The sequence below is a fragment of the Schistocerca nitens genome, chromosome 6, assembly GCF_023898315.1.
Source record: "Schistocerca nitens isolate TAMUIC-IGC-003100 chromosome 6, iqSchNite1.1, whole genome shotgun sequence".
Taxonomy (NCBI): Eukaryota; Metazoa; Arthropoda; class Insecta; order Orthoptera; family Acrididae; genus Schistocerca; species Schistocerca nitens.
The window spans coordinates 141,302,421-141,316,026 of record NC_064619.1 but is presented as its reverse complement, the minus strand read 5'-3'; positions in this window follow the sequence as shown (position 1 = coordinate 141,316,026).

Sequence of the window (13,606 nt, the reverse complement as noted above, 5' to 3'; positions counted from 1 at the left end):
ATGGCTGTTCGCTACACTTCCCAAAAGACACAACACGGAGCATGCACTGGAAAAACACACCATAAAACACTGCACGAAAAAGGCGGCACAAAGATGGCACTCCCGATCCAAGGCAGATGGGGGGGGGGGACCTGGAGTAGGGGGAAAAACAAGGAGGGAGGAGAGGAAAAAACGAAAAGGGGGGGGGGGAACCAAGGAGGGAGAGGACTAATAAAGGGGGAAAAGGGCAGACGCAAGAGGGAATGAGAGGAGGCAAAGGAGGGAAATGTAAAAGGACTCGGGGGAGTTAAGGGGGCAAAGAGAGGGGAGGTGGGGAAGAAAGAGGATGGAAGGGGGGAGAGGGAGCCCGGGAAAAGGACAGAGGAAAGGAGCGGGAGTGAGGATCAGAGTTGATAGGAGGGATAAATCGAGGGAGAGAGGGCATCATCCGGGAGGGGGAGTTGATGGAAGCCACCTTGGGAAAGGAGATGTAGGGTGTAGAGATGGAGGGTAGGGGGGACACAACGGTGAAGACGTGGCAGGGGGCGGGGATCGGAGAGGAGAGGAGCAACCAGGGGGTGAGGGGGTTCAAGACGGCGGGAGGTGTAGAGGATGCGGATATGTTCGAGGAATAGGAGCAGATGGGGGAAAGGAATGAGATCATAGAGGATCCGCGTGGGGGACGGGAGGCGTATACGGAAGGCGAGGAAGAGTGGCTCCTAAAACGAAACATTAATCATTAATACACATGTAGTTTGCAAGTGAATCCTGACGATACAGTTTAGTAACATGATGGTATATACCTCTCAGGATCCTTAGGAAACCTAAAAAATGAGAGCTGTGGTGTCTTCATCCTGTTGTTGCTGGAATTTATTGCGCTACAAACGCTCCCGCTTGTAAAAACCATTGTAGAAATCAAAATAATCAACCATTATTCGCTTTCACGATCGTGCCGAACTCACAGTTGAAGTTACTGGCCGCAAGGGGCGCTGCTAGCGCGGTAGGCAACAAAATCGAGGCGAAGTGTTGCGACTGTTATGTTAGACTGTGCTGTAACACGGCACGAATAATACCGATGTTGCATGAAAAGCAGAGATGTTCGTGATGGAGATCAAAGATAAACGATAACTGACGTATAGACTTGTTGCTAGTAGTTGGAATGGCAAATCAGAGAGCGCGTTGCGGTCGAGTAACTGAATACGAGCAGAATCCGAGACTGAGATTACGCGTGACTGATAACACATTTATAGCGTGTGGAATACGGATATAGTTAAGGACATAGAGTATCCTAAATTTGATAATTATATACTATTTGGCACGTTTCTTGTGGGGAAAGTAGGACTACAAAAGGTTAAGCTCGCATGGACTTGCGTAATGGATATCGTATTAAAGACTATGACAGACTGAGAACAGTCGTTTGAGGGTTGGATTCCCTCACTTCTTCATCGAGGGCTCGCACTGCCTGGGCTACTCTCAGGGTTTATCTTCGACGTGGAAGAGCCCCACCATTTCCTTGCCGTGTCGTCTGCTCGCCGTCATTACTGCTCGCCGTCCGGTCCTCGTCGCCGCCTGCCGGTGCTCGCCGCCGCGCCGCCGCCGACGCCGCCGCCCTTCTCGCGCGCCGCCACCATGTCCCAACCCAGCACCACTATCATATTCACCTCTCCCTCCGCTGCTCCAACCACCATCACATGGGGCTCATCCTCCACCCCCCTTCCCGTCCTTCCTTCTCTCCCTGTCCACCCCACCCCTGCGCCACTTTCGGCTGTAACCACCCCCAACTCCCCCTCCCCTATCACTGTCGCCCCATCGACAGCTACTGACTTTACGCCGTTCCCTGCAACGCCTCCGACGGGCTCCAAGCCAGCACGGATTTCGGCTCGACGTTCCACTGTCTCTGTGACACTCACGCCCCCTCCCTCTGCGTCATCCACTGCTCAGGGTGGTTGTGCCCCTCGTCATCTCCCCCTGCAACCCATCTCCCAGCCCCCTCTCCATCCAGTCATGACCACGAAACCTTCAAAGCACCCGATAGTTGACCCTTCCCCCAAACTCTCCTCCAAAAAAACCCCCAATCCCCATGACCCACCCACCCCAATGAACGCGACCCCGACCCCCGCCCCCGCCACGCCTGCCACCCACACCTCTGTCCTCTCCAATCCTGACCATCAATTCCTTGATGCCCGCTCCCTCACCCTCGCCATCCGGAAATACTACCCCAAAGCCCCCATCTCCCTTCTGATTCCTCGCAAGGACTCGGTCCTCATTAAATCCCCCAATGCTTCCTTCCACACCGATCTCCTCTCCCACATCCCCCGTATCCAATTTGGCCAACGTGCAACCTTCATCCCCTACCACACCCCGTCCTCTCCCTGTCAGCCTCAACCTCCCCGACGTCTGCCGACCTTCACCGCTGTGATCACGGAGCTTAGCCCCGTGATCACAGAGGCTGAGGTATTGGCGGAACTCAACTCCCGGCCCGACATTGAAATCCGCTCGGCCCGTCACATCTTCAATGATGCCGGTCCGACTTTTCTCATGCGGATATTCACCGAATCCTCCTCCTCCATTGACTGCCTCCTCACCGAGGGAGCCCTCAACTACAATCGCCGTCATAAGGTGGAACCCTCCCATTCCCCAGTCCAATCCTACCGCTGCCAATGCTGTCTCATGTACAACGACCACGTTACCTCTGCCTGCAAGAACCCCCCTACTTGTCCCCACTGCAAAGCTTCACACTTCCTCAAGAATTGCCCCAATGTCACCTCTCCCCCCTCCTGCAACACTTGCAATGAACCACATCCTACCTACTCCTCGAAGTGTAAAGCGAAACCTCCTCCAGTCACCCCTGAGCTCACCGTCCCTGTCCGTCCTGTTGATGACTCCATCCACCCCAACAACTCGCTCCGCCCTCCACCTACTGCAGAGGACATCATCCGTTTCATTACCATTGTGCTCCAAAACATCCACCCCTTCCAGTGCTCCCACACCCTTTCCCAAATCACCCTCGCTGCCTGTTCCATCTTCCATCTTACCACCAATGCCACATACTCCCACAACCAGGCCCACTTCACCTCCACCCCCCTCACCACCCTCGTTTAACTCTCCCCTCCCATGGTACAACAATCCTACCGTATCCTGTACCACAACATTCGCTCCTTGAGCACCCAAAAACTCCTCTTCTTCCACACCCTCCGTCAGCACCGCGTGGATGCCTTCGTCCTAAATGAAACCTTCCTTCAACCCCATATCTCCATCTCCACGGTTCCTTACACCCTTCACCGCACCAATAACCCGTACCCTCCGGCGCGTGGCGGAGTTGCTATAGGCCACCTCAAGCACCTCCCTGTCCGGCCCCAACCTCTCCTTAACAATCCTGCTGAGCATCTCACCCTCAGCCTCTTCTTCCCCACCCTTACCATCACCTGTGCCACCATTTATGTCCGCCCTCGCACCCCCATCCCATACGATATCCTGGCCCACATTGACCGCACCTTCTCCACCTACATGATTGCTGCCGACCTCAATATCCACAGCTGTGATCCTGCCGACCTCCAGCGGTGGCATCAGTTTCTCACCACCCTCCAGGGAGACCTGGTTCCCCTGCCTCAGCACACCCGACCTGAATCCAACATCACTCCCAATGTCCTTGCCTCTCCCAACCTCCTTGGGTGCATCACCGCAGATGTCCTTGACCTCATTGGCAGTGACCATGCTCCTGTTCTCCTCACTATCTCTAATGGTCGCCATCCCCGCAACGCTCCTCGCCCTGATGTCCCTCCTAAACGTGTCCATGATTACTCCCGTGCCAACTGGGATGCCTACCAGGACTCCATTCACACCCAGGTTGCCGGCCACGACCTTACCCTCCAATCTCCTGATGACATCTCTCGCACTGCTGCCTTCCTGCACCAGACCTTGTCTGACACCGTCGCCACCCATATCCCCAACAAAGCCATCCACCCCCACCGCCCTGCCCTGCCTCCACAGGCCGTTCTCCTCCTTCGAGAGTCCCGCCGCCTCTACCGCTCTTTCCTCCGCACTCGTGACCGGGATACACTTACCCACCACTGGCAATTACAACGACACATCCGCAACCTGCTTACAGCGAAGAAACGCCGTGCCTGGCGCCAGACATGTACACAACTCAACACCACGCTGCCCACAAACTCTTCCAAGTATTGGGCTGCTTTCCACCGCCTTACTGGGAACTGCCCCACCCCCCTCCCCCCAGTACCCTCTCCTCCTTAATGACCGCCCCTTTCCTGACAACCTCAGTAAGGCCAACCACTTTGCCTCTCACCTCCATGATGTTTTTTCCATCCCAGATGATCCCCACTTTGATTATTCCCTCTTCCTGACGTCATGGACTGTACGAATACCTCTGTTTCTGCCCTTGCTCCTAGCTTCCAGTACTTGGGCCACACACCACCATCATAACTTAACACTCCCATCACTACACAGGACATCAGCCTCACACTCTGCACTAAATGCAATACTGCTCCCGGCCACGACTTCATTACCTACTGCCACCTCAAACACTGCCCTCCCTCCTTCCTTTCAATCCTTGCCACCCTCTACAATGTCATCCTTGCCACTGGCTTCTATCCGACCTGTGGAAAACCTCCCGTATCCTGATGTTCTCCAAACCCACCAATCCTCCATCCGATGCCTCTTCCTATTGTCCTATCGGTCTCATATCGGTGTTCAGCAAGCTCTTGGAATCCGGCCTTTCCCAGCGCATCCATCACCACCTCCGCCAAAACCACCTCCTCCCCCTTCCTTCTCTGCTAATGACCAACTCCTCCGCATCACTCATCTCATCTCCCTCCAACTTAACTACCGTCGCTCCACCATTTTTGTCTCCCTTGACCTCGAAAAGGCCTACGACCGTGTCTGGCATCCTGGTCTCCTGTTTAAACTCCAAACCTACGCCCCTCCTATCAACTACATCCGTTTGATGGCCTCCTTCCTCTCCCACCGCCCCTCCTATGTTACCATCCATAATGCCAATTCCCACACCTTCTACCCTCTGCAGGTGTGCCCCAGGGCTCTGTCCTCTCCCCTCTCCTCTACCTCCTGTACACGGCAGATATGCCCCAACCCCCCCTCCAGTACACCTCTTGCAATATGCTGATGACACCGCATTCCTCGCCCTCGCTCCTACCCTCCAACAGTCCCAACGCCTTCTCCAGAATCACCTTGACGTTTTTGCTGCATGGTGTAACCAGTGGCTCCTGAAAATCAATCCTTCCAAGACCCACGCAATCATCATAGGTCGTACCACTCGCTCCTTTCGGCTCCTGGATTTCTCCCTTACTGTCTGCACCAATCCTGTCCACATCACCCACACCCTCACCTACCTTGGCCTCACCATTGACCGTCACCTCACCTGGATCTCTCATCTCAGCTCCATCCAATCCAAAGCCCACAACCGCCCCCGACTCCTCAAACTCCTCTCTGGCCAGACATGGGGGTTGCACCCCTCTACCATACTCCACACCTATAAATCCTTAATCCGTCCCATCCTCTGTTATGCCAGTCCTGCCTGGATATCTGCCCCCCCCCCAAATTCTATAAGTCTTTCCAGATCCTTGAGCGTCATGCACTCCGTCTCGCCTTCCATATACACCTCCTGTCCCCCACGTGGATCCTCTATGATCTCATTCCTTTCCCCCATCTGCACCTATTCCTTGAACGTATCCACATCCTCTACACCTCCCGCCACCTTGAACCCCCACACCCACAGGTTGCTCCTCTCCTCTCCCATCCCCGCCCCCTGCCATGTCTTCACTGTTGTATCCCCCCTACCCTCCATCTCTACACCGTACATCTCCTTTCCCAAGGTGGCTTCCATCAACTCCCCCTCCCGGATGATGCCCTATCTCCCTCCATTTATCCCTCCTATCAACTCTGATCCTCACCCCCCTCCTTTCCTCCATCCTTTCCCTGGGCTCCCACTTCCTCCCCCCTTACATCCTGTGTTTTCTCCCCGCTCAACCTCTCCCTATCTCCCTTCTACCCGCCCCCAAGTACTTTTGTATTCCCCTCCTCTGCCTTCCCCACTCCCTGGCACGTCTGCTGTGTACGCCCCACCCCTCTTATGGTCCTCATTCTCCATTGGCTCCTTTGCCCCCTCCCCCCTTCACCTTTCCTCTCCTTCCCCCCTTTTTTATTTTCCCATCATCTGTCCAGTTCCCCCCCCCCCCCACCTGCTCTCGGCTGTGGTATGTCATATTTGTGCCAACTTTTTAGTGCAGTGTTTGAGTGTTCAGTGTTGTGCATCTTTCCACAGTGTTGCGAACAGAAATCATGCTGTCGCTGGGTGTGCATTTTATATCTTGCGAACAGAAACCAGACTGTCGCAGTGTTTTTTAATTGTGTGTCTGTTATTTTACTGCTTCCTGTGTATTTTCTTAGCAACATCAACCCTGTGTTTTATGTTTTAAGTTCCAGAATTTTCTGCCATTTTACCTTTAAGTCACCGATTTTATCGCCAATTGTTATTTGTTATTATCTTCATCTTTTTAAACAAATTCTGTAGGCCGAAGAGCAGCGTAGTAAGCTGCTGCCAGCCCGCCCCCTTCAGGGGGAATCGAAATTGAATAAAGGAAAAAAAAATGAGAACAGTAATGTGAAAAACGTTTTGAACTAGTGTGATGACAGTGCTACTAATAATAAATTATTATTTTAATGATGTATATATCTAAACATTCTGCGTCGTTTCTGTTTGATCTATATCGTGTCTCCCTACCACTTTCGCGCAACAACGCTCTGAGCGTGTTTTTTAGGGAATTGACTAGTTTGAACCTGGGACCTGTTGCTGGTAAGGAGACGCAAGACCACGCATGACATGTAGAATTCAGAAGAGTTCAGTGAGACTAGCGATGATATAACCAAATACTTAATGATCTCAGCGCCAGCTCCACTGCACTCCCTGTAAAAGAATCTTAATACTATCTAAATTTAGTGGAAGGGGTTCAAGGCTTTCCTATTTTTAGTTAGCTGGTAAAATAACGTCGAAAAAGCAGTTAAGTTTGCGAGGTGCCGGGGCTAGCAGTGTATTTGACACTAAATTCTTCTAGAATCTACATATGTAAATGATGCTCTAAGCCCCCCCCCCCCCCCCCTATTCTAACTCCGACTTTTGCTGTTGCACAAGGATAATAATAATAAAAAAAAAAAACACGCGATCTGACTCTAATCAACCCTGCCAGTGGAGTAGAAGAGAGTTTGGCACCTGCAATAATTTAATCTGATAAATAAGTTAAATAAACGAAGGTTTCATTAACATAGTGAGAAATGATGGGTTGCTCTACCGATTAACAGAATGAAAGTTCTGTCCAAAATAACAATATGATTTATTAAGACTAAACACAAAATAATAAAAGAAACACATGAAATATTTATAATACATCAAATTGGCTCAAATTGGAGACTCATACAAACACTGTAAAGGTGAAGTTGTCCCTAAACTAGATCGTGAGGTTTAAGACGAAGTGGTATGTGGAGCCAATTCCTTGCCACTCAAATCTCAAGAGAGACACACAGCTAACCCAACAGTAATTGCTGCTACTCAAGACAGAACAAAGTTAGAAAAAGACGAACAGGCGCGCTCTGCTGAGCTCTGATTATCACCTAGGAAAATCCCTATCTGCCGGTGCTGCGGACATACATCACCAAACTGTCTTCTTAACTGCCCGAACACGATCTGGCGTACCGGAGGCGAGGGCTGGTTGCTTCGACGTCCTCGACCGAAAGACGAGAGCCGACTACCCCTGAGCACCCGTACAGGCCGAACACAGAACATTCCCGCCCCCACGTTAGTGGCCGTGGTTAAACGTTCCAATCAGCAACTCGAAAACCGACGGAAAATTCCACTCCTTTGCCGGAGCACTACCATTCCACCAATGGAGATTCTTGGCGCCAATTTCTGCGCTGATTTTGCTACGTCACGGAGCTATGCCCTGAGCAAGCCAATCACAGTTACTATTTTGCAGAAAGCGCGGGAATTTTCCCGCCACAACTGCCTGGGTACACAAGTTATTCCCACGCCTCGCTGGTAGCCCGCCAGAAAGTGTTTTCGCTAAGATTCTGCGAAGTAACGGAACCTCTAGCCCAGCCGCTACATCAAACCCCTCCGGGCGTGTCTTTTGACAATGTCGGCGTCTGCAAAGCATTCACTCGACTTCCTCGCACCCGTTGGCTTAACCCTCTCCAGTTCAACAGAGCCCGCCTGTCACCGGACCACCCAGGTGACGAGAGACGCTGCGTGGGAAGTCCGCATGTGAAGGAATAGCAACTTTCCACCGCATGCAATTAGAGAGGAGAATCGTAAGATAGAAATATGAGAGGGGGCTCATGCCACCTCTCATTGCCCGTATGCCATTTTTAGATTGTAATTGGTGAGCGGTTGGCTCACTTAGGAGCAAGGTAGTGAGTCAATCGCCCAAGAACAATCTCGCAAACTGACCCCACATGCCGCACTCTAGAAAGAAAATCACTGCAACTGAAAAATGCAGCCCATAGAGGGAGGATTATTTATGATGTAGCCAACTTCACCTTCTTAATATGGAACACTAACACTCACATCACACATCCATACCCAGGGAGCCCCTTCCAAACACCGATTCACACAGACATTCACGCTCTAAATATGGCCTGGGCATGTGAGCCAAATATGGAGCAGTTTATTCTTTACAATCAGAGTTGGAGTGCTCCGCAATTAAATGCCCAAGATTTTACAACAATTTGAATCATGAAACTAACCTGAACTCACTCACACATGATACTATTTAAGTTAACAATCTCTTTGTGAGCTTTCAGAATCTAGTTACAACCTCCGATTCATTCTGTCTCCCTGCAGCAAGAATAACCTTTACAAAATGTTCCCTGAACTGATGGTCCATTCACAATGACAGTGGTGGTATCTGCTTCAGTTTATGGGGACTTCAGGCACACTGTTTGCATACACACAACAATAAATACAAAATACAAAAAAAACATGGTGTGGAGAACAATACAGTAATTTGTAATAAGAATTACAGTGTAAAACACAAACACATACAAGGTATAACATACATTACAAAAACAACACTGCAGAAAGAAATTTAAGAAAAAAAACAAGGTTCATGGGGCATCAAGTTGTGCGTGCACATTGCACAAAGTTCACGACTGTGCTGAGAATGAGGCACTAAATCACATTGTTAGAAATATTCGAAGCACTTCACAAATACGACAGTACTGACATCTCATAGGGCTAAACGTCGGGTGTTGTTGCTACGTTGTTGCAACGGCAATAGGGTAGGAAGACACAGTGATAGGCTCTCCTCACGTCGATTAATTGTCTCTGAGGTCTATTTGTTGGGATACATCACTAGTCCAGGTCTCTTCTCTCGCTGGACAGTACTTTACGTTTCCCAATATTGCAGTTCGACGAGGGATGATGGCACATGGAGTGACTCCACAAGTGTGTGAGGTCATCCATACAGGATCGAACTAGGAGCGACGATTGCTAAAACTGCTCTCTAATAGAGAGGAGAAGTTAGAAATGAGGCCATACATTTGTTAGTGTGGCACGATACTGCTTTGTGTATGGAGATCGGCCAATGCTAGTGAGTTGTAAAAACCCAAACAGGTGAGTATAGAGCGTCCCTTTCTGTCCTGAGGCACATGAGGCGCAGGTTCTGACACGATATGTGATCTTCTTCGTGTACTCACGACAACATGGTCTGCCGCAGGGAATCCCTCCAAACGGCTGCCGCGTCCGAAGAGCTAGCAGGCTGTCGCGTGTGGGTCACGTGTCAGTGTCAACGGCCAGCCCCACTTTCGCTTGTGGCCCGGCGAGGGCTGTCTGCCGCCTAATCCCTCAGGTACACGGCCCGGTGCTGTCAGCTTGTAGGACCGGATGCTCTCCCGCCCTTCACGTCAGGTAGCGCGCTGACGCTTTCTTCTTGCAGGTAGCCGATGACCTCCGGCTGGCCCCTGCATTGCCATGATCACCGTCATCTGCACAATTCTTACAAAAATCTTATGCCTAACTTTTCCCCATGACCTTCTATGTTATAATAAATTTACATCACGATACATTGATGGTCTGTCATTTCAGACACTCTAATTTTAATTTTATAGTTATTTATCTGTAGCTATCATAACAAAAATCATGGAAATAATTTATCTTGATATTTGTGTAGAGACCGATCTCACTATTGTACATGGTGTGTGACGCTATATTGGATGAAGAACTAAATGTGCGGGCCCGCACCAATATTACTATTACTTACATAGATCGACAGTAGACATGCTCAAGAATTAACTACCATTTGCCAACGATCGACATTCTATGTCTTTTAATTCAATTATGTTGTTATGCAGGACTAAGTTTTACTGTGCTATAAAGAACATGCAACTTCGCTCGCCCGTCGTCCCTCCATCTCGGGTCTGTGGTTTGGTGACCTGAAAAATAGCATCTCAACAGGCGTGCGCCACACTTGTGGTAGAAAACCCCCACAATAATAATCTAGTTATTGTTAAATCCTACAGTTTAACTTATCCTAGTATATCGTACTTTCCCTTTTATTTATTTATTTATTTATTTATTTTATTTATTTATTTTTTTTGTTTACCTTATACAATACTCTTACATAATTCCTGTTACGCTGAGATGTCTCGCTGCACGCCGCTATTGACGACAGTGATGTGCACGCCATAAGACATGACCTCCGAGTTTTCATTACGCCTCACTGAAACTCCGGAGACTGGGTTAGCCACGGCTATACAAGACAATAAATTTATAGTTGAACTTAATTTTGTATGTGATGCAGTTTTAGCAATGAAAGCGCACCTTTCCAGAGGCAATGTAATTTGACCAAGCCTGGACTGGTTCCTGTTGAGGATTCGGTCGCCCAACACACGCCAGCTACACAGTATGCCACGAATATCCAAGTATAAGTCCCTGGTTATTCATCTGTGACAGTCACGAGCAACACGCTAAATCCCCAACCAGCACATTGGCATGGTAGGCTTTATGCCCGCATTTCTCTCGTCTAGGGCACCATTGGAGTCAAACGCTCACAGGTTCACCCCGACTTGCAAGACAACGATGCTGGCGCAGCTATGCAAAACTCTATACTGCCCATATTCATCCTCGAAATCACGCAATATACCACAATCTTGCAGTGCACTGACGCGTGCCTGCAAGCATTGGTATGAACGTCTCACGAACTGGTTGTGTCCGCTATGGAGCGTATCACGACTTCTCAGAACGCTTCTAAGAGCACGTTCTTGTATGCGCCCGTTTGTGCGACATCTCGTCACTCATCTTTATCCCTTAACATGGACACCAGATAGGAAAGGACAAAAACATTGCTCATGGAAAGGTAGTGTCTCCTACTCCACCGACATTGGAAGTCGCGAACAGAAACAAAAAAAAGGATAGCAGCAATAAATTCTTATGCGAGACAACGCAGCGTGTTAATACTTTAGCAATCTTAACCTATTAATGCAACGATTATTGTTCCCCGAAGAAAGGTTCATATCTTTGCCTATTCTACTATGTACACCACTTACACTACTACTATAGCAAGGTTCATGAATTTGCCCATTCCACTATGTACACCACTTACACTACTACTATTCCACGAACTCCTTTATGTGAGAGATGTGGTGGAGTCCTATGGACTTCTTTCCTTTCAGCGTCTCCAATTCATAAGCATTGTGGTGAGCTGCTCTCCTTATACGGTACGGGCCGTTGTAAACAGAATAGAATTTTTGGCATTTCATTTTTTGTTTGTTCGAAAGCCGGAAAGACTTAACGAGCACCTTTTGTCCAATTTGGAAGTGTCGTAGACGAGCACCCCTGTCGGCACGTCTCTTCCTGACCTCTGCTGCAGCCCGTATCCTCTTGAGAGCCAAATCCACTGTGGCTTGGTGCTGCGTTCGCGCCCTTGGTGGGAAGTTTACGACCTCGGTTATCAAGTCCTTAGGAATCCGGTTTTTCAGTACTGTAATGGGTGCCAATTTTGTTATCCCATGGGGTGCGTCATTGATCACCTCTTGGAAGTCTTTAAGGAAAACGTCCCATGTCGTGTGCTGTTTGTTACAGTACAACCGGCACAAGTTCCCGAGTTCTTTAATAACCCGTTCTGCAGCATTCGAGCTCGGATGGTGTGAAGATATAAAAATGGGATCAATTTTACATCGACGCAACGTCTCCTTCCATGTTTTTGACTTAAACTGTGGCCCGTTATCAGAAATAATTCTACTCACATGACCAACCTGTGGTAGGAAATCCCGGATTAGGGCTCGTGATACAGATCGTCCTGTCGCCCTCTTCAGTGGCGTAAAGGTAACGTATTTGGACGTTAGTTCAACAAACACTAATACGTACGTATATCCTCTTCTTGTTCTTGGCAAAGGTCCCATCAAATCTGTTGCTGCTAATTGTCTTAATTTGGTCGGTACGATTGGGTATAATGGTGCCTGCATGCTCACAGTGGTGTGCTTAGCCTTTTGGCAGTCTTTACACACCGACAGTACCCTCCGAATTCGACGCTCCATGTTTCGAAAGTAACACATGGTCCTTAGCTTGAGATTGCACTTGCGTGGTCCGAAGTGTCCATAGCTGAGGTGAGCATGCCATATAACCTTGTTTATTAGGTGTTCAGGGATGCATACCCCCCATTCAGTGTCATTTGCATAATTTCGGTGGAAAATTATGCCTTTCCGCAAGAGGTAGAACTGCCTGATGGTGGCGTGTCTTCTGTCTATCCATTTCTGTTTCAATAACACTAGGGCAGGGTCCTTGTCTTGCTCCTTCTTGATGTCCTGCATACTACAGGTAATAAAATTTTCAAAGGCCACTTTCTGCATATAGAAAAGGCAGTAGTGACTTTCCTCCAGATCTTCTTCAATGTTGTGCTCAAATCCGATCGGTGACCGTGATAAGGCGTCTGCAATAATGTTCTGACTGCCGGGGACATATTCTATCGAAAAGTTGTACTGCTGCAGATATGATGCCCACCTAATGAGCCGTCTGTGATTAAGCTTTGCAGTCATCAAGAACTCGAGTGCCTTGTGGTCTGTGTAGACCCTCGTCTTGCGACCAAACAGAAGGTATCTGAATTTTTCAAACGCCCATACAATAGCCAGCGCCTCTAACTCGGTTACTGAGTAATTCCTCTCACTCTTGGCTAGTACTCTGCTACCAAACGCAATTGTCTTCCACACCCTGTTTCCTTCATGTACATAGTCTTGGAACACCATGACACCCAGACCTGAGTATGAACTGTCCGTTATTACGCAAAGCTCTTCCGCTAAATTAGGGTGTGATAGGATGGGTGCTTGTAATAATGCTAATTTTAATGCTTTCCATTCGGATTCGGCCGCCTCATCCCATTCCCAACGAATCTTCTTTCCTGTAAGTTGATGCAACTTAGGACTGCTCTGAGTTTTGACATGTATAAAGCGGTTGTAAAAATTTATGATCCCCAAGAACCCCCTTAAGTGCTTCTTTGTCGTAGGAATGGGAAACTTTTCAATCGCTTCGATCTTTTCGGGATTTGGCGCAATGCCCTCACCCGTGATGATATGTCCTAGAAATTTGACAGAGGACGTCCCAAAATTCGAT